The following is a 26,859-nucleotide window of genomic DNA, read 5'->3' on the forward strand; positions in this document are numbered from 1 at the left end:
AGCTATTAGAATAAAGTTGAATGAGTAAAACTGTCCTGTAATCCTTTGCCTGTATGTGGTAACGATCTAACAGTAACACTGTTCTAATAATTTATCATAAAGTAATTAAATCCCCAGTCACCCTTTGCATTTTGTTGCCTTCTTTGTTCAAATATATTCTGATGAAACTGCCGATTTTTTTTGTCAAAACATTTGATAAGAGATAACTTTCGTCCAGTCGCTGTGCGGTGACATGTATTTAACGTTCTAGAGGAACATTTTGCAAGGCAATATCGCTGTATTAGAAATGTTGACTAGAAGCGAGACATTACAAAGCGAAATTCGCTTGAGAAGCTCGGAAGGTCGTTGGTCATCAGAAAAATCCTTGCGGGTACTTGCCTGTTTTTTTTTTTTTTTTTACAGCACTGTTTTTCGGTGCGGAGGCGGAAGTCTGCGAGAAGCGGTGATGACTGGGCGGAGTTGCTCTGTGTGCTGGGGTAGGCAGGGCCTGTGTGAGGTGGGGCTGGGTGGCAGTGGTTCGGTGAGGCGGCGCTGGGCTGTGTACATGAGGAGGCAGGCCCTGCTGCCAGGATTCGTGTTGCAGCGTTCCTCGCCGTTGCTGCTGGCGTGTCACGGTGGCGGGTACAGATCAAGCTGGTGAAGGAGACAGCAGCAGGTCGCGGTTTAGTCAATCCCAGGGTTGGCGGCTGGAGGGTGAACCCTGACCTCGTCGGGAGGAACGGTCCCACACATCAGGAACAGCAGTCCTGCGCCCCTTGAGGCGTCCTGCTCAATCCGGCGTAACGACATGTGCCCCTTCTTGGGAGAGGGGGCCCTGCATGGCACCTAGTCCCACATCCCTACAAAGCAGTGTTTATCGGCAGTGAGCAGGTACCGATCGCTTTTCTCTCCTTTTTACTAATCCTAAATGCTTTCACTGTTTTTTAGTTTGAATATATTACGCTTTTTCAGTAGGACCTCATACCATGTGAGAGGAGAAAGAGGAGACCACATATGAATTGATGCAAATCAAGACGTTCACTTGGACCCTAAACTCCTGGGGACCAACGGAGGAATTCAGCCTTACACGCAGGGGCGTTGCTAGGGGGGGGGCTAAGGGGGCTAAAGCCCCTGATCTTTTGGTTGTAGCCCCGGATAGAATCTCAGGAGCTACAGCCAAAAGACTAGCTAGCCCCCAGTCCCAACAGTTTCGACATCAGCGTAGCCCCGGGTCTTTTCCAGACCTAGCAACTCCCCTGCTTACACGACCCTCCCCCGTATGCTTGCCATTTGCTCCCAGGGAAATACATACAATCCTTCACATTAGCAGTCTAAAACAACAATACACATGAACACTGCATCCATATTTCAGCTGCCCGAGAGTGGCTGAAGACTGGCAGCAGCTTGCCCTTATCGAGGACTCTCCTGGCAGGTTGCAAGAGTTGAGAGATGTGATTTAGAACTGTGTTGCCAATGTACCGCCTCTGGATTTAGTGATCCTCGTCCTGAGATGAGGAACAGGTAGGTGCATCATGACCTTGTCAAAAATATAGGTGGAACGTGGTACCCTTCGTAGGGATGATGTGCACTTTTTTGAATTCCAAGAATTGTTTTAAATCCATTCAGAGCCCTTCTGCACAATCATTTCCCCCTACTCGTGTTATTTGGGTTGTGAATCGATTTTTTTTTAACGAAGGACTGTCATTCTTAGCAGTCGAGCATACATTGTCTTTTGGCGCTGCCAAGGGTGTCATTAGTACTAGGATTTTCTGTGCCACTGCGCCGCTTGGCCATGCTGCTGTTTAGGCTGTTCGATTCCATTGCAAGTGATGATGTCTAGTCTCTCCATTGTGTTGCCCCGATTGTTTCACTACCCCTGTGTATACTTGGTGCAGCCCTCTTGCGCTTTGCAATACATAGATGGTCCAGCGCCGCCGCATCCTCCTCCTCCTCCTCCCTTCCTTGGTCTTTTTAACCCCCGAACCATGCATAGTGTAATGTCAAGTAACAAGAACAAATCGGGCCCTCCTCTCGCATCCTTGGTAGATGACTGCTGGTTGAACTGTTCCGATTGGGCTTCTCACATCTGTGGAGACTTTGAGCACTTATTGTTGTGATTCTAGCTTTTTCTTTGAGTGGTGGACTTTGAGCTTTGTCTCAGGGTTTCTTTCACTTGGCTATTTCAGCAAAGAAATGGGGATGACACATTTTATAAAATCCCAGTCAAATTGTGCTGCACGCTAGAGAGCCTGCGTAAATTTAACGCCATGTGCATATGTCCTTATTTGCGTGTTAGTCATCTGGACAGCTGTTAGTCATCTGGACAGCAGATGCATGTACATGTTTGAATAAGTACGCCCAGTGTACTTAAGATCAGCACTTTCATTGTTCAGATTTGTTTTTTTCCCCCTGGGAAATTTGTTTTCCTGTATGTAACCATTACCTTGCAAATTATGCGCCCAGATGTCCCAGGGCAAGGTGTGCAATATAAATAAATAAAAATATTACTGATACACATTAGTAGCTGATATGACCCCTAAAAGGAATGTATCCTCCTGGTTAAATCTGGAGTGCGTACAGTTGATGCAGTTTCCAGGCCTTTGTTCTTCATGTTATAGGGTCCAAAATTAAGATTTGATGAACATCCATTATATTTAAATATCGTTACTCTTCTTTACGTACATTCTGAAACACTTAAAGTTAATGTGTCATATGCATGTTTGTAAGGCACCAGTTTGCCTGTGTAGCCAAAAGTAGCCCCTGGTAACTGGGGTAGAAGCGGGAGCTAAATAGCGCCCAGCATTTTCAAAGCCTGCTGTTTATTATAGTATTTCACCCATTAATAGCAGGAGACTTTCTCAAGATCAAACCTTGTACCTAGGGCACCCTGATACAATGTACCAGTTGACGATAGGGAAGGAATGTAATGTTCAATGCTAGGACCACATATAACGGGCACATTTCTGGGGGTTTTCGGTTTTATGTGTACCCATAATGTGGATAGGTTGTTGTTACCGCTAAGTAAGTATAACGTTCATTTTGTTTTTGCACTGAATGCGCTAGATTTTTCTTAGGGCAACTGAACCATAATGCGCCTTTAACATTTTTTCACTGAATTTCATAGGTTTTTAGTAGCTCAACTTAACCATAACGTCCCTTTTTTAACAACGTTTTTTCTTTTCACTGAATATATATTTTTTTTAAAAAAAAAGTATTGAAGTTTTACAAATACCATTAAACAAATAGTCTTGCTCATGGTTTTGTCATTTGTTTGGGTCTCATTCCCTACCCCCTCCAGTACCCTGCCTAACCCCAACTTTAAAACCATAACTGTGTCTCAAGGTCGTTTTTCTTGAAACTGCAAGTGCCCGGGTCAAAGACTCTTTAAGGAGGATATGCGTTAGTAGGCTTTGAGCATCGTGTGTCTCTTGGTTGTCTTGTGCTTGTTTTTGATCGGGTAAAATGTTTCAAGGCGGTTTATCGTCTGGTGAAGTGAACAATCCTTGTACCAGTGCGTTCCATGATGTAATCTTTCCTTCCTCTTCTAAGTGATTTGTACCAGACTGCTGGTTCTGCTATAGTCCACCTTTTCAAATCTTTCCACCACTCTTCAACGCTCGGTCCGTCACTGGCTTTTCACTTCATCGCTATTCGCCGTTTGGTCAGTGCCCACAACATGTCTATCAACTTTTTCATTGCCCTGTTTTTGTTGGGTGTTTGTATAGGTGTAGAAGGCAAGCTTCGATTGTCCAGTCCTGGCCATTTATCCCTTTTTCACGTAAGCGTTGTTCTATTTCTTGCAAGTACATTTGGATTTTTGGGCAGCGCCAGATCATGTGGCCTATGTCTGCATTTTCTTCTCCACATTTTGGGCCGGTTTGTATATTTGCTCCAGAGAAGCTTGATATTCTTCCTGGGGTCAGATATGCTCTGTGGAATACGTAAAATTGCAGTTGTTTCAGTCTGGCATTTCTGGATATCTTCTTGGGGTACAGTTTCGCTTTTGCCCATTCTTTGTCTGTAATTTCTGTTCCTATTATTGCTTCCCATGTCTGTTTTCCTTTGAATGACTCTTTGGGAATCTCTTCTAGAAGCATCTGGTATAGCCTGGATACCATATGTCCTCCTTCAGTTACATCGTACAGGAGGCCTAACACAGGGTTCTCCGCTTGTAAGACTGTCAGGGTTGGCCACTTGGTCTTTAGCTGTCTGACAAGTCTTGCATAGGTAATGTATTGGCCACGGTACATTTTGTGGGTTTCGATCAGGATGTGGAATTCTAGTATCATCCCTGTTGGGGCTAGGTCTCCAGTTGGGATTAGTCTGTTACTCTCCCAGTAGGTTCTGCTTTGTTTGAGGTGTTCGTCACTGGTTCCATTCAGGGATGCTAGTGGCATCCGGGTGGGGGGGGTGTATGGTTCGTCTACTCTAAGCATTCTCTTCCTCCTGCTCCATTTCTGCTGTTCTAGTTGTAGGAGCGTTGGTGGTTTTGTGATTCTATGTTTCTCTAGCCATAACACTTCCTTGAGGAAATATGGTGACATTGTGTTGCTTAATAGGGCAGGGTCCACTGTCTCTGTGTCTGCTAGCCAGCTTGCTATGTGTTGTAATTGTCCTGCCAGGTAGTATAGTTCAAAGTGTGGTAGGCGCAACCCCTTCTGCATAGTCCCCACAGAGCACTTCCATAGCACTCTCTTCGGCCTTTACCTGATATGAAGCTGCCCAGTACTGAGTTTAGGTCTTTGAAAAATGTTTTGGTATGAGGTACGATACATTTATGAAATGGTACAATAATCTAGGGAGGGCTACCATTTGTATTAGCGATATCCGTCCCATCACTGATGGGGGGTGGGGGGGGAGGTTCCCCCAGAATTGTATGGATGATTCCAGGCCTGTTTTTGCTCTTAATGTGTTGGTTTTATGGGTGTCTTCTATGTTATGACATATATATTTATACCCAGGTAGCGAAATGTATTCGGGTTCCATTGGAGTTTGAGGTGGGGGAGTTGGCCCTCTGTTTTGCCTGCCCAGCCCGCCAAGGGAAACAGACAGGATTTGCTCTTACTAATTGCGATTTCCCGATAGATGTGCAAAGTTGTCTAGTACCTCCAGGTATGTCTCTAGGTTGTCTTCTGGGTACCTTTTTATATATAGCAGTATATCGTCTGCATAGAGGGATATGATGTGTGCGGTCCCGTCTATTTGTAGTCCTGTGTCTGTGAATGTTTCTCTCATATAAATCGCTAGGGGTTCTAGTGCCAAGATATACAGGAGGGATGATAGTGGACAGCCTTGTTTAGTGACCCTGCAGATCGGAAATGGATCTGATTTGTGTTTGCCTGTGCAGACTCTTGCTGATGGCTTTGTGTAGAGTATGCGTATCCATCTCATAAATCCGTGTCCTATTCCATAATGTTCTAGAGTGGCAAAGGGCCATTCCCAGCGCACAGTCAAATGCCTTGATGGCATCGAGAGCTGCCACTGTGCGCAGCCTTTTGGTCTGGCATGTGTTCTGTCTGACTGCCTGGAGTCGTCTCAGGTTTGCTGTTGTGGCACTGCCAGGGACGTATCCCGTCTGGTCTGGATGAACCAGTGTTGTGATTTACCTTTTTGAGCCGTTCTGCCAATACGATTGGCCAGTAGGATTCGCATAGTCTTTTATCTTTGACTGGTTTTGGGATTGGTAGAAGCAGGGCTTGTTCCATCAAGTCTGAGGAGGTACCTGTTTTGTATGTCTCATGTAGGTTGTGGGGCTAATAAGTCTGTGTACTCGTTATAGAATTCGGGTGGGAGCCCGTCGCTGCCTGGTGTTTTCCCGGTAGGTAATGAAGTGTTGACTCCTTGTATCTCTTTCAAAGTGAGGGGGCTATCCAGCATTTCTCGTTGTTCTGTTCGTGTGGGTAGTCCTTTGTCTTCCAGGGTTTCTATTATTTCTGCTTTCTTGGAGTGCCTGTTATCTTCGTACAGCTTGCTGTAAAAGTCTTTGAAGGCATGATTGATCTCGATCGAAATATGTGTCCGCATTCGTCTGCTACGGGGCTTGAAGTCTACCTGGTTTGTTGCCCTGTCCATGTATTTTGCAAAGCTAAAATCGCCTAGTTTTCCCCCATTTTTCTATACATTTTTGTCATAGTGTTATGAGGGTGCCTTCTTTGTTCTCTCCCGGTGAGTCTGCCTTTTCCAGTTCCTTGATTTGTGTTTCGACTTTTGATATTTGGTTTTCTAGATCTTTCCGGACGGCCCCCTGCTGTGGCTATCACTGCTCCTCGTATGATCACCTTATAGGCATCCCATATTGTGCATGTGTATTCAACACTTCCTAGATTGTGCTCGAAGAACTGTTCTGTATGGAGTCTCGGGTGTTCTCTAAAGCTGTCGTCTCGTAGCGATTCTGCTCGTAGTTTCCATGTGGGAATAGGTGCTGGACAGTCTGCAAGGGCCCAGTGTACTATCATGGGCGAGTGATCCGATGGGGTTCTGCCCTCGTAAGTGTCTTCCACTATGCTTCCTATATGTTCTTTTCCCATGAAAACATAGTTGATTCTTGTATAGATTTTATGTACACTTCAGTAGAACAAGAATTCTAGTTTGCTTTGATGTAGACATCGCCATATTTCCTGTAGCTCTAGATCCCTTGCTAATATTTGCAGTGCTTTCGATGAGGGGGGGGGGGTCTCTTTGAGCATTGCGATCTGTCCAGGCCTGGGACTAACACACAATTGAAGTCTCCTTTCCAGATCCAGTGGGCACCCCTATACAGAGACTGGATGGAATGCAGCGAACGGTAGAATGTCGCTGCGTTCTGGTTAGGTGCATACGTATTAATTGTGCAAAACTTTTTCTATCCATGTAATAATATAATCCTTCCCTCTGAGTGTGAGTATTTGTGTAGTATACGATGTGGCACCCCGGGGGCAATCCATATTACTCCTCTTGCGTAGTTGGAGTATGCTGAACCATATCTCTTACCTCTCCATTTACTGAATATGTGCAACTGTTTGTCAGGTGGGTTTCCTGTAATAGTGCAACTTGAACGGCTTTCCTGCGTAGGTAGGACATCATTATTCTCATCCTCTTAACATAACTATTCATGCCATGTAAATTCCATGTGACTATTTATTTGTATTGTTTCGCTTTTTCGCAAGTCTTTACAAAATTATTAAAACGGATAGAGTTGGTATTTCGAAATTTTTCATCAAACATATCAAACAAAAAAAATAATAATTAATCCATTTCACTTAGCAGTTGATATTACCACACTTGCCATGATTTATTTTGGGAATTTCCTCCCTTACTGATGATAAAACCCTATAGTTTTCTAGATGATGACTTCACAGATTTTTAACACATGTACCACCGCTGCTGTTAGTGCGGCATTACAGCCCGAGACTATCTTGTCCCAGAAAAATTCGGAGGCAATATTTTCTTCGTGCTGTATAAAACACCTAAAGTGTGCTAGGCGTGGGCTCCATGTCCCTTCACTTGTAATGTTCTGAGTTTGAATGTCAGGTCTTCGACTGTTTTTTTCAGCTGTTTAGTTGTAGATCCGGTCTCTTCTAGTTTTTGTTCTGTTTCTCCCACTCTACTGGCTAGGTTACGTACGTCCTGGCGTAGGAGGCCCATGTTGCATTTTATTTCTCCTATATGGGTTTCCACGGAGGTGTGCATGGCTGCAATTGCTTCCAAGATCTTGTTTTCATTGGTATTATGTGGGGTGCCTGGGTCGACGCGCCCCTGCTGTTCCTCTTGTTGTGCAGTGTCTGTTCTGGGTTCATTCTTCGTGTAAGTATCTATTGGTGCTTGTTTAAGTTGTGTCGCCATTGTTGCTTGTTTGATTTGTGCTGCTGTTTTTCGCCTCTCTTCCGGCGTTTGGGTTGTAGGCTGTGTTCTCTGATCCTGGGGGTCATCTCCTACTTTTATCTCTGTGTTTCTCGGAGGGAGTCAGCTTTTTGTCCTCGTTTTCTAAGAGTCGTATCCTCAGTTGTATAGTCCTGCGCTGGTTATGCACTTTAGTCTCTGGACGGTGAGATTGCTATCTCACTGATGGCGTAGGGGGGTGTTGGGCTTTATTTAGTCTTGCTCGTGGTTCTGTTGGCTTTAACTCGGGTATGGGTGTCTTATTCGGTTGGTTTCTTTTCCATATGGTTCTGCGTTTTTATGGACTGCGTATGTGATTTTGTTGCTCTGTGGTGTCATCTCTGCTTTTCCGCTTTGACATTGCTCTTGATGTCGTTCACATAACGTGCTTCTCTTAAAGCCTATGGTATATTATGCTCTGCCGGGCTGTTGGTGTGTTCTTTGTTGTCTCTCTAGGACCTGAGTTGTGTAGTGGGCTAGGGCCTTATGTGGCTGTTTTTAGCCTTTCCTTTATTTGTCTATCCCTCGAGTCTCAGCGCTTCTTGCTCTTCTTGTATTGTCACTTTGGGGATGGTCGATTTCGGCGCCTGTGTCTCAGGGTTCTTATTCTCAGCCCTGCACAATCCTACTTTGATTGTATTCTCTGGTCCCTTGGTGACGATATTTCTGCTCTTTTTATAGCTCAGGGAGTGACTGACTCTCGCAACCTCGTGCTCAGGTTCATCTATTGATGTGCTGTGAGTGCTTGGTTACATGCACACTTGCTTTATTGCTGGGTGCTCTTATAGATTGCTTGCATGGTCTGGTTGGCTTGTGTTACTGTAGAGTCGCCTCCTGTTCTCCAGCGTTGCCCTCGAGGTTATCAGGGTGAGCACCTCTGGCCCGTGCAGTAGTCTAGTGTTATTTAATTATTTATTTTTGCTTTATTTTACACCCTGTTCCTTTCCCCTCAGCTGCTGTGCTTAGGCACACTGCAGTGTTTCTACTGTCTTGGGGGTCTCTGATAATGCCAAGTGCAACACATGGGGAAGTTATCAGCTGTATGGATGTGCTGTGTTTCGGTCCCCAGGGGCGTGGGCTTCTAAGCTGTACGTTTGGTTTCTCGCAGATTAAAGTGTTCGGGTGACAGGGTGCCACTCTTCTGACCTTGATGCCCGCTGTATTAGTGTCCTTGTGTCATGCGGGAGCCGGGTCCGCCGTGATGCTAACCGCTATTTGCCGTCACTTCGATGCCGCTTAGTGCGCTAGCTGTGCACTACGCGGATATCGCTGCTGCTGCGGCTGGCGCTGCTGCTCTTTCCGCTTTCCGTCATTAATGGTACAGAGTCTGCGTTCCTCCGGTCTGCCTACGGGCCGCTGTGCAGTACTCCTGGTTCTCCGTTGCCAGTCGACCGTCAGTCCTCCCTCACGATCGTACATGGCGCCTTGACAACATTTTGTGGACTCTTCACGCGTCTTCCTCGTTCTGCTGCTTATACTCTCTTTTTTCACAAAAAGAGATCGCTTTCACCGCTGTTAGTTCTCGTTGCTGCACGAAGGATCTCTATTTTCAGGATCAAGCAGGAGAGCTCGACACTGACACGCCTGCTCTACATGCCGGCTTGCCAAGTACATGTGTATGTGTGAATATATGTATATGTATATGTATGATATATTCTCAAGGAAAATTCTTTAGTTGGAGGGACGTTAAGGTGAGAACTTAACGCCACAAAACCCCTGAAATTCGAATTGGGGTTGTTTGGCCATTTTTCTTTTTTATTGGTCGTTTTTACTGCAAATATATGCAGGGGGAGACCCCTCGCAGCCCCCTCCCCCACAAAGTCCCTATATATATGAATCCAAAACCCCCTTCCTAAATTTGGTCAAACCGACCTCGAGCAAATCATCTGTGGTCAACTTGGGTAATACCAGAAATTCAGCTAAAGCCACCTTAACTTCGCGCCCCCCGTTGTACAGCCTATGACCACAATGACATCACTGATTGCATGTTCTATGAGATCACTGACATCACAGATCGCATCACGGGTGACAACACGAATTACAATGTATATAACATATTACATTAGAAATGGCATTAGACATAACATAATTTATAAGTTAGTTCATAAAAACTTTGATTATCTTAATAAAAATTTGGCCCGTGAACTTGGCCATGACGAGAGGCTATGGTCACTGGCTATCACCAAAAGCCATAGCTACTGGCTGGTTAATGTTGTAAAATATACATTGGGCAAGGTTGAAGGCTGTGCCCACTGGCCATGGCTAAATACCATAGCTAGTGGCCCATTAATGTGTTAGAATATACAGTGGGCCATGGCTAGGCGCTAGTTAGTGTTCTATAATATACAATGGGCACGCCCTAAGGCTGTAGCCACTGGCATGGTCCAAGGCAATGACTAGTGGCCCACAGTGGGCATGGTCAAACGGGGTGGCCACTGTTGTGCTGAAGGCCATGGCTAGTTGGTGTGTGTAATGTACAGTGGGCACGGCCAATGGCTGTACCCACTGGCCATAAGCCATGACTAGTGGCCCATTAATGTGTTAAAATATATTTGTCCATGCCCACTAACCATGGCCAAAGGCCATGGTTGGTGTCGGCTACTGTTGTAATGTACTTGGTGATGTCATCATTGTGGTAATAGGCTGAGCAACAGGGGGTGAGAAGTTAAGGTGGCTTTAGCTGAATTTCAATTGTTTTGTCGTGATAAGTTCTCACCTTAACGTCCCTGCAACTATTTTATAACATACTATCAACATTTTCTTTGTTTGGGAGTGGGAAAGGTGCTGCAGATAGATGGATTTTAGGGTTGTGAAATGTGTTGTACTTGGCTTCATTTTGGGGCTAGTTAGTGTGTTGCACGTAGATGGATTTGGGGAGTAGGAAAGGTGTCGCACTTGGATGGATTTTGGGGGTAGGAAATGTATTGCATTTAGCTGTATTTTGGGTGAAGGAAATGTGTCACACTCGGATGGATTTGGGTAGTGGGAAAGGTGCCGCGCTTCGATGGATCTGGGGATAGAAGATATTAAGTATGTTAACGCATGTGATGCATGTAGAAGAAATTCTGTAGATTAGCAGGTGTACTGTAAATGAAGAACTGTGACAGCTAGCACATGTATTGCTTGTAGAATGAAATTGGGTAAGTTAGCCTAGAAGAAACTGTGAATGGAAGCACATGTATTGCACTTAGATGAAATTGTGTAGGTTTGCTGATGTATTGCATGTCAAGAACTGTGGAGCTGGCACATGTACTGCTCTAGAAGAAATTGGGATGGTTCCACATATATCGCACTCGGGAGATCTGGGAAGGTTAGACTGATTTGAGGGTGGTAGTGTGCTGAACTTAGATGCAATTGGGAGGGGGGCACTTTTGTTGCACCTTATAATGTTAGCATGTCCTTTGCACTCAAAGATATATGACGATAATCTATCCATTGCAAACACAAGATCTGTAACTTGGCCATTGTAGCACGCAAAGATATACGCAAGTATCCTTGATATTGAACTTAGAAGATGCCTGAAGGTAGCCCATCATAGAACTTAAGATATATAGTAAAGGCTATAAGGATAGCCTATCTATTGCGTTTACAGAATCCTATGATCCCAAGATCTTATGGTAACCGTCTGTCACCGCTAGAAGATGTACTAAGTTACTCAGTGTCCAGTGCGCTTAGAAGACTGAGGGTAGCCTGTCCATAGTGCCTAGGAGGGTACCTTGTCTTTTCACACAGACGATCTGAACAAACGGCAAGATCAAAGATGAGCTCCATCTGAGTTCGAGGTACGTATAACACACCACAGGCACGGTTATCTGTCCACACACATTAAAATACTGCTACAACTATGACACATTCGGTCTAGCTGTACACACAAGAAGTCTCTTGCACTAGCGCTGTGGCGTTCCCTCCCTCATTAAATATCCACATGCCTGACCTCTTGGGTTGCTTACTGGAGCCTAGCCATCCCACCCAATTACTAATCTTGGCCAAATGCACACACATACTCCTAAGACTTTCTCAGAATTGTCCCATACCTTCGACTTGGGCCCCCGAGGACGTTCCTACCACAAAGCGCGTTGAGGCCATACAAATGGGAAAAGGCGATATATATAAATGACAATACAATATCACTAATACAATTTATTTAAAAAAAAGATTTTCTTTAAAGAAATAGACTTCAAAACAACATAGACACCGTGATGTTGTTCAAAATTACTTAACTAATGTCTTTAATGGGTGCCTCGTTTTGTCTGCTCGGTCACCATATCATCTGTGAAAGAGAATGCAATATATTCCATAATAGAAATATAAAGAAGAGGGGTGAAGCTTTGGTCTTTTCTTTTCATAATAGCAATGTATGAATACTGAATGTATTCCAAGTACTCGCAACAATTTAGGTTGTGCCTATTAAATATTTAAGAGGGTGAAAAAACTTCTCATGGAGAGGAAAACACCTCTACTCGTTACAGTGTTTTTTGGTCTACACTGGTAAACTTCCAAGAGTGTTGGAGCAAAATTATCCAAATGAGAAGGAAATACTCAAACGGGATGCTGTGGACCTGCAACCAGATGAATCTGCTGGGCCTTCAGGATTTTGTGAGTTTATTCTTCATCTCAATTGGGAGAAACAACAATATTTGCAATTAACGAATATCATTCAGCATAAGGAAGTAGTATTCAAAGAGTAAATATCTCTGAGGTATTTAGATGACATTTTGTTTTGCACTGCACTTTATTTTTAAGCTATGCATACTTTGTGCTTTGTATCATGGTAATCTATTTTAAACTAAATATCAATCAAAGTTAAATGTCACTAAAGTAATTAGAATTAAGTCCACATCTATGTGGTAATGTCTTCAATAGAAGAGTTGTTGGAGTCTTCTTCGGTATTTTTATCCATTTTCAACCTATATAAATGTTTCACAAATAACCACTCAAATATCAAATGTGCACTTGTCAACTTCAGAATTGCTAATGACGCAGGCCACTCTATGCACAATGCAAAGTAAACGCCATCCTCCAATACAACATGTTTCATAATATAGCTTCATTCAACCATTCGCACACTGGTTTACATCACCTTTATAGCTACAGATAAAGAAGGGCAACCTGATAACCGCAGCTACCCAAGAGACCGTTACAGCCGCGGCTACATAAGTCGCTCAGATATACAGCATACTATTGGCCTGAAGATAGCTGCGAGTATGGATACCTGCATAGTTCTAAACGCGAATAAGTGTGCCGCAATGTAATTATTGGTTATATTGTAGCCGCGGATACGATCTCCAGTTGTTGCTAAGATTAACCGCGTGTATGGTTCGCCCAATCACATCGTTTACATCAGTAGTCGTGGTTATGACTTTTTAAAAATATTATATATTGTGTGTATTCATTAGATGTATACAGTGTAACAGGCGGTGGGAGTAGGGTGCAGTAGCATGAATAGATTCAGTAGCGCTAGGGTGTCGTTTGGGGTTGAACGGGTTAGGGTAGGCTGGGAAGTGGTAGAGAGGGTGTGGGTAGCGTGTATGGATGAGGGAATAGATGAGGGAATAGATGGTAGGGGTTCGATGGTGGTAATAAAAGGGGTCAATAGGGTGATTGATGGGGTGATCTGGGTTAGGTAAGGTGGGTGAGGATAATGAGGGGGGGTATGGTGGGTGGTTGGGGTAGAGAGGATGGTAGGTAGGCTGGGTGGATGTAGAGCATGTGGGATACAGTAGGTGCGCAGCGGTAGAGCTAGCAATGGGCATAGTAATATATGCACAGTGATTATGCAATAAATATTAACATTGTACATATAATGTGGTTATTGGGCTTAGAATTGCAATAAAGGGTATAATTTGCACTTTTCGTACATCTTTCATAGAAAATGTTTGCGTAGTACACTGTTGTCTTCACGTATAATACCATTGAGGGGGGAAAAAAATCCAAGATGGATTGAAAAAACCCATACAGAAAGTCCATACTGTACATTTACGGTTTCTGAGAGCTCCTTGTGAAGGAGCACCATTCTCTGAAGGAGGCAGAGGACGTGCAGTGCACCTTTTGCAAAAAGCTTTGGCGACATGGACCATAGACCGTCGCATCAGAGCTTGGGCACCGCTGTATTCATTAATCATCTAGTACGAGTACATTGGGACGAAGTGGATGACAATTACAGAAGGGCCCATCAACCCCAAAAGGAGAACATGCATTAAACGTCACTAGATTGGTCTGCTCATGCAGTTTCATCTACGTCTTCTGCAGCTCTTTCAACATCCGTTCCAGCCAACACCAGTCAAGCCACGACTTCAAGTGGAGTACCAAACCCACCTGCTGTCATTTTACCGGCACCCAATCTTTCATAGTTTAAAATTCTTTGCGCTTTATGCCACAATTGGGTTGTCCCGGGAGGTGCCACACTAGTCAATTAGGGATCGCAGTGGGAGATACCATTATATTGCAGAGAAAGTTTTAGGACGAGTGCAAGCAAATACACCTTTCACCTACGATCAATCTTCAACTTTCTCAAGACAAGCATCCTGCATGGATCAATCAGTGCACCAAACCAACATATTTGCAGTGGACTACAAGAAAGGAATTTGTCCACATCTCCTTAAATCTCCAACAAGGCATAAAATAAGCAGTGTCGCATAGCAATTTGCTTTGCCATTCTGTAGGTTTGCTATTTAAATTGACACTTGTGTAGCACAGATAGCTATTTAAATTACCCTGTTCTATAAAAGCAGAGCTCACCCTGCATTCCTTTATTGCCATCAGGGCTCTTTCCACCCTCCTTTCTATGCTCACTGCATTTTCAAAGGGGCTAATGGAGAGAGTGCAGCAGTAATCATCTCTTCCACCCTTAAATGTGCTATAGGGGTGCTAGGCAAGAAAAGTTATTTCTTTTTCAAATAATTGCAAGTAATCCGGATGATACTTGTATTAAGCTAACTATATCCTGCTTGGCAAAGACCAGTAGGTGTTAATTTTTGTTTGAAAATAGTCCTGCAATTCCATTCATAAAATGTAGGTTGTTACGTAGTTAGAGTGCTACTGTAAAATACTTCACTGTCTCCAGGTTTTTCTGTAAAGTTTAGCCTCATGGCTCTAAATCTCAGAGAACACTATATTTTATTTTTGTGTGGAAGATGTTTCATTTTGACTAGTGAACACTTTTGAAAATATACATGCTCATGGGGCCAAATGTTGTTGATGACAAACTCGGTTCCATGACTTGCTGGTTGCGTATTTCTGTGCAATTGGTGCTCAACCCAATACCAAACTCCTTGAAATTCTATATCGCCCCATTGCTTTAGACTATATCTTGAAAGACTACAGACTATAATATTCCACCTAATTTGCCCAGTTCTCTGCCTGCTTACACCATCCACTCGGCTTAGTCTCTTACTTTCTTTTCTCTTACCTAGCTAACTCAATGTTTACTCAAAGTAGTGCACAATAGTTACCTCCAGTCTGTACAACTACAGATGTACTTCAATACCATAGCAATGTAGTTGGCCACCAGAGCTAGCTTTGCCCTACGATTATGATTGTGCTATATATTAGCACCTGCAGAAGAGATCTGGCCAAATCCAGAAGCCGGAAACACAAGCAGAATCTGCAAGTAGTCGCTTGCATTTCATGTCAGCCTGCTGTGCCTCTGCCCAGCCTTTACAAGGCCCTTGGAGGCAGTGCCCCATACCAAGTCTCCACTGGGCTTCTACACCTTGACCCCCTCACCTGTGAACCTCCTGGCTCATCCTCCAGGTCCTGAAAATGTTCTTTCCAATCGCAGACCTGTGCGTAATTTCTTTTTAGGGGAAGCATGAATTGCGCTAAACCTGGTTTCTCTAAAAACACACAAAAGAAGATGACGGTGGCTCTGAGTGCTGATGGCGCTAAATACCGCTTCATGGGTGCGTGTGCAGGAATGCTGTGCTTGGGCCTACCTGACTCAGGTTTGAGGGCCGTTAGCAGCCCTGTCCTCGATAGTGGACTTTAATGCTATATCAAAAACGGTTGATACCAGTGACCGATGAGGTCCATCTTGACCACCTGAAGTTGACCTGCCACAACACCATACTACATACTTAGTCTCAGGCTATGATGACCTTCCTTTTTAAAAAACATTTCTTTTGATTCGTGAACGTTCTTAACTTCTCCTTACACAGCAAACGATAGGTCAAGCATACAATATATGAGGCATTGCCCTGTGCAACACTGCACCCAGCTACACAGAGCCTTGCACTGAAAACTGTAGGTTCACTTACTTTCCCATCAGCCACAGACTCGGCATGCGCATAGTGCAAGTTCTGCAATCGGAATGGCAAACGTCTACAAAATGGTGCCTATTATACTTTCCAAATATATAGGCAAAAAAGGAGTATAGTAAGCAAACTACTAAAATGGCCGACACATTTTCACTGCAAATTATCGCAGACAAGTAAACAATTGCAACACTAACGCCAACCAATCAGAAATACATCCACAGAATAATTTGATTAATGTACAGAAATGTGTAGCTTAATACCTGCGCCTATATACAAAGCTGCTTGTACAGTAGCATCAGCTGACCCGATACGTTAGCGCGGCTATGTACACCTGGCATTATGCTGCAATGTTATTGAATGTTTCTGTTTGTCATAGCCGCTGGAAAAAACAGTTAGGGGGGGGGGATTATTTCCTGCTCTCCCAGCCCTCCGTGCCCCCAATATCTATGTCAGCTCCCCCATTCCCCTGATGGCTACCTCACCTCCCCTGCCCACTATAACACTTGTCGATTCTGTGACGCAGCTTCGGTCAAAATGTTGGCTAGCCACAGATATACCACAGAGTGTAGCCGGCATGATGCTCTATACCCGCATGTATGACAACCAATGAAACTACCTATTTCTGTTTGTTTGTTATAGCCACAGGTAAAAAAAAAATACTTTCCTGTGCTCCCAGGATCTCACCAAGTGCCCCCCACATCTATGACATATCTCCCACCAGCCTGATGGCCTACTCCCCTCCCCTCTCCCATTTCCCCCTACAACACTCGTCATTTCTGTGACAAAGCTTAAGTTGTGGTGTCGCGTAGCCGCGGCTATTCTTTCTGATAGCCGAGAGTACAGAAAAGCTTTGTGTTGCAAACTCGGTCCCTAGACCCCCCCCCCAATTCTCAAATATCACTTGATGTGCTCTTGCGCACCCCCATCCCCCCTCTAGCCTGATTGTTTTTTTGACCCGCAAAAGCTTTTTTCCTGCATTTAATTTTCTGATACCCTCGGCTATAGCCGCAACTATCTCTCGCATTGTGGGGGGGGGGAGATGGTGGCTGTTTCCTTTATAAACACCTGGTTACCAGAGATATAGATGTCTATATTGGAGAAGGGGGGCACCCTCCTGGACAAAATAGAAAAAACACTAGAAAGTATTTGTCGTAAAAACAAAGATTGCCCAGCGGATGGGAAAATCACTTTAGAACAAGCAGTTCCTAAATCATTCCCTGAGTTTACTTTCAAGCCCATATCGGAGCAGTATCTGTCTGAGATTTTAAGCAAACTCAAGCCTACTAATTGTAGGGATGATGTTTTCCCGGCTATTACTGTTAAGGCCTGTGCTCCATTTGGTGCCCCTGATTACTAAGTTTGTTAATGCATCTTTTAGGGGAAATTCTGTCCCAAGCAATATTAAACTAGCTTGGATTTCACCGCTTATTAAAAAAAAGGCTTCTCTTGATCCCAGTATAGCGGGAAATTATCGCCCCATTACGAACGTACCCTATTTGCTGAAGATCCTTGACAAAGTAGCTCATCTTCAGATCGAAGCCTTTTTTGGTCGTACATGACATCTTGGGTCACAAACAATCTGCCTTTAAAAAAGCCCATAGTACGGAATCTACCCTCTTAGAGCTCAAGACCAACATAATGCAAACCATGGCACTTGGCAAAATGTACTATGCTCAGGGTCCTGCATCTCTCTGCCGTGTTTGATCTTGTGGATCACGCTATTTTTCGCAGTGATGTTGTGGACATCTGCGCTTTTCTCCGAACCAGCGATGAAGTGGGTGAAATCATTCCTTACGGAACGTAGAGCGAGGGTATTTTCTGATGATGTCATAGCTGAGGAGTTCACTGTTTTGTGCGGGGTCCCACAGGGCTCATGCGTGGCACCCACCCTTTTTAATATTTTTTATGATCACATTATTTGAGCAACTGGATAAACCTGGTGTGGTGTACGCGAACGATACACAGTGCCTTGTGCCCATGACTGGTGATTACATGCGTGATTCTGCCTCGTTAAATTCTACCTACGAAATTTTCCAATCATGGATGCAAGTAAATAATTTGCCCCTAAATAGTTTAAAGACTGAACTCTTGATGCTGGGAACTGCAATGCAACTGAAGAAGCTTGATGCAAAATATTTATCCTTTAAAATTGAAGACTATCGTATCAATACCCAGAACAAGGTTAAGACACTTGGTGTGATCTTTGACCCAGAATTGGCTATGAAAAACCAGGTTAACTGTATTGTCTCCAGCACGTGTTATCATCTGAAGCTCCTAGCTCAGCTACGGCCCACATTATTGCTCCAGCCTATTGCTAGGAATTTCCAAACAAGATATGACCTGGCTGCAGTTGATCCAGAATAATGCACTGCGTATTGTTGCAGGTCTGCAAGGAGAGACCACGTTACAACGGCCAGGAGAGCATTACATTGGCTCCCCATTCGTAGCCGGATTACCTACGGCGTGATGTGCATTATGCACAATTGTATCTCGGGGCAAGCCTCCACGTATCTGGCCAGTCGCATTTCGCGCCTATCAGCGCGTAGAGTGCAGAGATCAAATAATATTGGTTAAGTAGACACCCTGAGAGTGCATCTTTCCTATGTGGAGCATACATCCTTTCCACATGCTGCTCCACGTATATGGAACTCCCTTCCTCTAGATCTGAGGCCATGCACTAATTTGCAGCTCTTTAAGAGCAGGCTAAAAATCCATCTACCATCTATTTGAGTAACCTCCATTCAACAATCCGACTCTGTGCTTCTGCATGACCGTTTCTTCTTTCTCTACTTCCCTCGGGTACTCAGTGTTGTGTTGCCTCTGGGCTCGTTACTCAGCTTGTTACAAATAATATAAATAAATAAAAATCAAATATTATAAAAACTACTAGACGGAATAACCCCAAACCACAAAAGGGCTTCAAGTCAATGCTTTGTGCCCAAGTTGTTTTGCACCTGGTCCAAATCCACCTAGCGGCTTGGGCTGTGCAGTCTGGGAAAAAATTGACCTTTTTGGTCTATGGAAAAATGAATGGGGAGTAGGCCGAAACAGCATTATTTATTTTTTTTAAAAAAATGTAACACCTCTTTCCCAAAATGGAGGGGGAGAGGGAGGGGGGACTTTGTGTGAGTTTACCTAGTTGTCTTCATAATTTCTACCAAATCGGTTGCATGTGTCAAAAGTTATTAGCAATTCATTTTTTCTGGCTTCCTATGGGAGTCCGACTCACCTTAACTATACGGTGGTGGTCTTCAGTGGAAAGAAAAAAGGGAGCTGTGGGCCATATTGTGTGGTGAAAAACCTGCTGCTCGTTACATCGAAATGTCACCACTGTAAGTTTTATCATCGCCGTTTCCAGAATAATTTCTCTTTGGTCCAAATTTTATTAGATGCGTATTGCACACATGCGCATTTGCAATAACCTTGCAGTGCTAGATCTTGTGTGAGGGGATTGTAAATAGCAATACATCGATCCATTGTCCCTGGACCCCAACTCTGCCGGCAAGTTGTCAAGTGAGTGATGACTGAACTCAACTGCCTCCTCCATTAACAATTCAAACATTTACTGTGCCTCTCATTCTGCCTCCGGCCTCACCCTATCTTCCTTTCCTGACTGCGTGTTGTGCCCTGTTTTTGATTTTCAAACCTAGGTGTGTTTACATCCTGCACCCCATATTTTGCATTGCATTTTGTGCCTCTCATGTAACCTGTAGACCGCCTTGTGAGATGGGCCAGAACTTTGCAGTACAGGCTCTCCTCTGCTTTCCTTCAACAATCCTCTGCCTCCCTGATGGCACTCAACAACTTTCCTGGCACTCAACAACTTTCCTATCTTCTCCAACTGCTACACTATCGCCTACCCTCCCTCTCTTACAAAGTCTGGAAGAGAAAAGCATAAAAGACCTACTGAGAGCCAAACCTGGCCTACCCATCGCCAACACCTATGTCAATGCAACTTCCAGACCGATCTTCAACAACATTCTTGCTCTTACTGAGACATGGTTCAATGCCAGCTCAGTCACTGCTTTTGACTCCCTTCTTCCTGATGGCTTCAAGATAATTTCCAATGTACGGCCTCGCCGTGCTGGCAGTGGGGTTGCCTCAATCTCCCCGGAGTGGGTTCCTTCCTCCATCATACCTACCCAGCCCTACTCTTCATTTGAGAGCCTGGTCTGCAAGTTGGTCATTCCACCCTCCTCCTCCTCCTCTCTGACCATTGCCACTATCTACAGGCCCCCCGGTACCACCAGCCTGTTCCTCTCTGAATGGGCAGATTTCTGTTCCTCTCTCCTCTCAACCACCTTCAATCTCCTCCTCCTTGGGAGATTTCAACATCCACTGTCACAGCATCCACTCTCTTCCTTGATCTCTGTACTTCTCTATCCCTCTCCATGCTCCCTTCTGGTCCAACCCACTGAGCTGGACACACTCTGGGCGCCATCATACACTCTGACCTCTTTCAAACCCCCTGCATCCCCAACTTGGTCACACCACTCTCTTGGTCCAACCACTCTCTCCAATCTTCTTACCAGGGTCCCCTTTGCCCCCTGTCTGCACCCCCTCAAACTCTGCCAACCTCGTTCACAAACATCCTTCCAATGAAACGAGTGTCAGCTGCTGCCTTCGCATCCACCTTCATCCCCTCTCTCCCCCCCACCCCTGAATCTACTTCTGACTCTGCTGACAGCAACCACCATCTGGCCATTACTGACACTCTGGACATTCTCATGAGGATCTGCTTGAAACCTACCTATAAGTGTAATATCTGGTCTGACTCCAAACTTGCAGCCCAGAAACGCGTGCAGAGCTACGGAAAGGAAGTGGCAAACCTCAGGCACACCCTCTGACAAACTGGCCTACCGCCTGCTCCAAAGGCATTACAGACTCTCCATCTGTGCCAAAAAAAGGGCCCACATCCAGGCTTGGGTATCTGGTGCTTTCAACAACACGACTAAACTCTTTAAAATCTGCACGGAACTAGCCAACCCTTCCTCAGTCTCCTCCTCCCCTCTTCCTTCTCAGGCCCTCTTCAACGCATTGGTCATACACTTCACCACTAAAACTCTGGATATCCTGAGCACCCTTGCTTCTCACTCCCCCAACCCATCTCCCACCCCCTGCCTCCTATGGCCTCTCACCCTCCTTCTTCCCCTCTCTCCTCCTTCTCCCTTGTCACACCCAATGAGGTTACTAGAATTGTCCACTCTATGAAAGTCTCCTCCAAACAGGTCTCTCCTTGCTCCTCCAGAACCTCTCCACTTGCTCCTTCAGAACCATCAAGGACAACATGGGCTCGATCTCGCTGATTTTCTACATCACTCTTTTGCTACTGGATCCATCCCCTTCCTCCCTCAAGCACTCCCTTGTGCTCCCCCTACTAAAAAACCTTCAGCAGATCCTGCTAATTGCCACCCTATTTCTATCACCCCCCTTCCTTGGGAAACTCCTGCAGAAGCTGGCCTTCCTCCAACTTACCTCACACACTGAACTTGTTGACGGTTTCCCCGATAATCAATCTGTATTCTGACCATCCAAAGGCATGGAAACTGCTCTTCTGAACACCCGTGAAGAACTGCTTACATCCATTGATTTAATTTCCCCAGCTGTGCTCATTCTACTTGATCTCTCCTCTGCCTTTCACATGGTCAACCACTCTATCCTCATAAAATGACTCCATTATACCCTGGGTATCTCGGAGCGGGCACTGGACCGGCTGACCTCTTTCCTTACTGATCGTCCGTCCTAGGTTATTCTGGGCACCTTCTACTCCCCTACCTTCTTCTCCAGCTGTGGTGTCCCCCAAGGTTCCAACCTTTCCCCCTGGGTCTTTAACACTTACCTTGCTCTCTGGCATGCATCATTTCCTCCTTCACCAATTTCCGGGGCTACGCAGACCACACTCAACTCTTCTTCAAATTTCCTGCTGACTCTCTTGCTTCTTCCATCATCCCGGACTGCCTATCTGCCATCCATTCCTGGTGCACTTCCAATGATATCTGCCTCAAGGCCAGCAAGACTGAGATCATTCCTATTGGTGCCCCTGTTCCCTCTTTCTTCACCTCACTCTGGCCATCCTCTAAGGGCTCTCCCCCTTCTCCTTCATCTGAAGCCAGAAACCTTGGAGTCATCTTCGACTCCTCTCTATCCTATCTCCCTCACATCCAGGGCATTGCTAAGAAGTCCAACTTTCAACTCTTCCTTCTCAAAGGAATTCTCCCTTCCCCCAGATGCTCAATATGACCAGAGCTCTGGTTCTCTCTAGGCTTGACTACTGCAACAGCCTTCTCTTGAATCTACCGTCTTCCTCTCTACGACCCCTCCAGCTAATACAGAACAGGGCAGCAAGACTTATCCTTGGCCTCAAGCCAAGGGACCGCACCGCATCTGTCCTGCAGTAAAAACCTTTCACTGGCTCCTGATTGCTGCCCAGATTAAATTCAAATCCCTCTGTATCATCCACAAGGCTGTCTGGGTCCAGAGAACCACGCTATCTGCAACTTGCTGTTACTAAATGTTCTACCTCTAGATCTCTACATTCCTCTGGAACCAACTTTCTGTGTCTGAAGCTTTAGCTGAACAGAGGGCCGGAAGTCGATATCTTGCTTCTGCTGGTTCTCTCTTGTGGAACACCCTTCCTCTTAGTCTTGAGCCAGACCTCCTAAAATTTGGTAAGCTCTTCAAGACTTTCCTTTTCACTCCCTCCCTCCCATCTTCCCTCCTCTGCTAACCTCACAGTCTCTGTGATTGGTGACCACAGTCCTTATGTGTCCTGGGGGCCCTGCCCTCCCACACCCAGTCGCCTCAGCTTCTGCTTAACACTTCCTTCGGCAACCACTGGCCTATGCCATTGTAGGCCTGCACTTACCCGCTTATTGCAGCTCAACGCTCCCTAGCACTTAATATTCTTGGCACTTAGATCTACTGCTCACCCAAGAGCACGGAACCTCCATCGCTTACCCCCACTCCCTATTCCCTTCTTCTCTCTTTTTGCAATTGCATGTTCTGAATACTCAAGAAGCATAGTAGGTTTGCCTTTATTATCCATTCTATATATTGCTTTTCAATCCCATGTTCCCTCCCTGTTGCCATGTGGGTGCCCAACAAATGCACAATAAATAAATAAATACAATAAACCACACTCTGTAATACTCGTTCTGTCTGCAGAAGAATGGCTCGGTCTGCCTCAGTTGGATTCATGACAGCTGCTGATCACAAGCGGTTCTACGAAGTATATGTATTAACCCTCTGACCCATGTTACCGGGTTTTTTGTCTCCATATAGAACATTATGGGTGTGTGTTCTTGTATAAGAGCATATTCACCTATATGTTTAATAATTGTTATATTTAGCTTGCTGTTGTCATTCAGTTCTGTAAAGGGCTCCGATATAATTATTATTTTTAGATTACGTGCCATAGCTGCTCATCTGCCATTGGTATGTAGTCCTGTTGGATATTGGATAGCTGGATTTGTACCACCACACACATCTGGGTATCTTGTTAGTTGGTAGTCTGTTGTTGAAGACATAATGCTTCGTATAATGGTTCGTACATTAAAGAAATACTTAAATGGCATTTGGATATCCATTCGTGGAAATATGGTTTACCTTGCATCGTCATCCAGGATTACGATGTTCAGGTTGCAGTGTGCTTCTACAGTGGATTTTCATCAGTTTCTTGAGTCGATGCGTGACTGGGACTATTGTCCCACACCCAATGCGAGAGCTGTATGGCACTGTGTAATAGAATTGTGCTTTTGATTTCCTGGGGCATTTGGTAATGGTGTCTCAGTGCCCCGATGTTCAATGAATTATGATGAATGCTGCAGCAGTATTTCTTTTATGAAATAATCTTTAATAGCTGAATTATTTATTTTTTGTGCCAAATCCATGAAGATCAAATACTCACATTTTGCAAGTTAATTGTTTGAATCTGTTAGATCTTTTTAATTCAAAACAGAAAAAAATAGTATGCATATAGCAAGCAGCCATGGCCAACATTACTTTTGAGTTTTCTTACACATGGTTGTCTTTGAAGGGCGAGCTTCCAATATCGCAGTGTTTCCCACATGACATGTTCTATAATTTGTATACTCCGTTTAGTAAAAAACGATAGTTAAATTACAATGATTTGTATTCGATCATAAAATTCACATAGCATCAAAATACAACAGTACACGGTACAACATCTACATATTCAGCATTTATTTATTTAACGGTGATTTGTGGACGCTTGGCAGCACTCGGTAAAATTACATTCCTTAAAAAAACAATATCTTTACATTTAAAATAACTATTCACGTCATCACAAAGAGAGAAAGGGCACATAGTAAAGCACCTAGCCAGTAACCAAGTGGGACATTTTGAATATCACCTCCTTCTATAGATAAGTTAAAAGAAACCAGTCGTGGAACCTACTTATGTGGTAAGTAGTACATAATGCACCTGCTATGCAATTCTTTGCAATGTCTGTAGTCAGTTTTAAATTCCTGACGAGGCCGTGGCCATCTCGGCCTTTCATCCTTCTGAAGTGCTATGTGCAGCAATCCTACGATGTTTGCTTGGGTAAGGAAATCGTGTTAGTGCTTTACACTTTTTGCCCTTTCAATGTATTAAAAGTACTGTTGAATAAAGTTTCTTTGTTGTTTTTCAGACGTTTACCTTTACAGGTTATGAGCAGGGGAATCGCATCTAGCAGGTACATTTGCATGTGTCCTCTTCTTCGAACGTTGTTAGCACTCTGCAATAAAACTATATTTTTCGGCATCCGTGTGACCTTTTCGCGTCGTTCTCTGCTGGCCATCATCTGGTCCACGTGCTACGACTTTTTTACAGAAGTAAACTTGTTCCTTGGTTTCTTTTTATCCTCCTCCTATTTGTCTCCTGGTTACTCCTTCCCGCATAGACAATGTCGCGATAGTTTCTGTTATTAACAGTATCTATCGTTCTCCTTGGCTGACCTAAAATGTTGAGTCAGCCCACATCGCGTACATTTAGCAGGCAACAACAGCCCGGGTTACACTGGCTTTCTGGATTTAAATCCAGTACATCGGACACGCATGGAGAGTGACCTGCCTTCCTTCAAATATGTTTTCACACCAAAGTTCACAGGCTATCCTTCATTTTTTTTAAATTATGCAACCATCTATTCCACCGTACCCAAATTCCAATGAATCTATATATACACGTCATGTGTTCTCTTCTGTTTTATCCCTACGTCCTGCACTGCTAGGGCTACAGGGCTCCTGGCATTTGTAACATGTGCTTTCGCCCAGCAGGATTGGAGCTCACGACATATCCAATATCATAACCTATCCCTTTTTTTACAAACCCGATGCCTTATTTGAACGTATCCACTTCCGCGGGTCGTGCCCTTCCCAATACTCTCTAAAGTTTTCCATGTGTTGGAAGTTCACAAACGTATCACTTCTCTAGCCCAGGATTGATTTAGCCATATTAGAAACCTGAATTCCTGCCTACTCTGTACCCTCAAATGCTACACCCAAAGCTTATTCCATCATCAACATTAGCAGAAAATCAGCAGGTAAGGCAGTGTCGTATTTATACATATCCTTTCTACCATCCTGCAATCCTACTGCTGTGCTGATTATAGCGGCTTGTGATCTATTAAGTTTCAAAATGACTTGCTCAATTCTACCCATTCAAGTACTTTTATTATACTGAATACACGAGCTGGTTGAAGCTAGATAATAAAAAAAATCATCCTTGGTGTCGTTAACTTAGGCTTTGCTGGCTTTTCAGACGTCCTGCCCTAGATATCTGGCCAGCCTTTCGCGACCTGTGTTTTAATCAAAACGTATCTTTTGTTACACATGTGAAAAGTTGCACTCTAGACTCAAGGCTTTGACTCGTCTGACCATCATTTCCTTTTATTCCATATTGTAAACCACCTCCAGACAAGAATAGTTGTGAAGAAGGGCAGATGAACGTGTCCCTTGTCGCTCCAGTCCCTCCCGACGATACAGAAATGACAGGTGTACATTGTTCCTGGCCCGCTCCTCTCCATCGCCACTGTACCGCAGATGCGAGAAACCTGATGACGTAGCAGAGGAGATAAACTTGCAGACGATGGAGCAAGTGGACTGACTGTGACAGTGCAGAGAGCCCATGACTGTACGAATAAGACCAAGGCATAGATGTGTTCGACATGAAGCAAATATGCATACCTGTATGAAGCTACAAAGACATTTAGGTTAGATCACTTTTAGACACGAAGAACCTGCTTTTCACCCACTTAGATAGAGGACCTATACCTTTTTGCCATGTCGAAATGCAAGATTGTCACAAGAATAAGACACGACGCTTGCTTGACGCTGAATGCAGTTAACATAAGTAGCCATAAGAATCAAGATGGAAGATGCAGCCACATTGAAGTGAATTGAAAGCACGAAAAAGTCTCGAACACAGGTAGAGGCCTGACTTGCCGATTTTGCAGGATCGCGCGGACCAGACTGTTCATGCAGCTGGTGTACGTGTTCCAGCCAAGGCTATCCAGGAAGGGAGAGTGTCACATCGGCACTCAAGGATACAGACAAATGCAGATGTTGGAAACGGTTTTGTTAGATTAGACACCTGCATGCATAAATGCTAGAAAATCCTTGTAAATGTAGAGCAGGAAAATCATCAAGCCAGTGGTCTCTACATCCATGACCTGAGACTTGGTGACCAAGCCTATTCATTCGAGCAAGACGGAGACCTTCGTTCCCATCCAGCTTAGGACAGGCAATACAAAATAATACTAGGATGAAAG

At 44.4% G+C, this 26,859-nt stretch overlaps 1 protein-coding gene across 1 annotated transcript in view; it reads left to right on the forward strand.

The window, feature by feature from the left end:
• The first annotated feature begins 476 nt into the window (after positions 1 to 476).
• The window catches only part of NDST2 (N-deacetylase and N-sulfotransferase 2), a 2,001,368-nt gene continuing 1,974,985 nt past the window's right edge, over positions 477 to 26,859 (forward strand). The window contains exon 1 of the mRNA XM_069610676.1: positions 477 to 870. The gene's annotated coding sequence lies outside the window, so the exon portion shown is untranslated. The remainder of the gene's footprint in view (positions 871 to 26,859) is intronic.

Source organism: Ambystoma mexicanum, chromosome 8 (assembly GCF_040938575.1).
Source record: "Ambystoma mexicanum isolate Mex_15411 chromosome 8, UKY_AmexF1_1, whole genome shotgun sequence".
In the NCBI taxonomy this organism is placed as follows: domain Eukaryota; kingdom Metazoa; phylum Chordata; class Amphibia; order Caudata; family Ambystomatidae; genus Ambystoma; species Ambystoma mexicanum.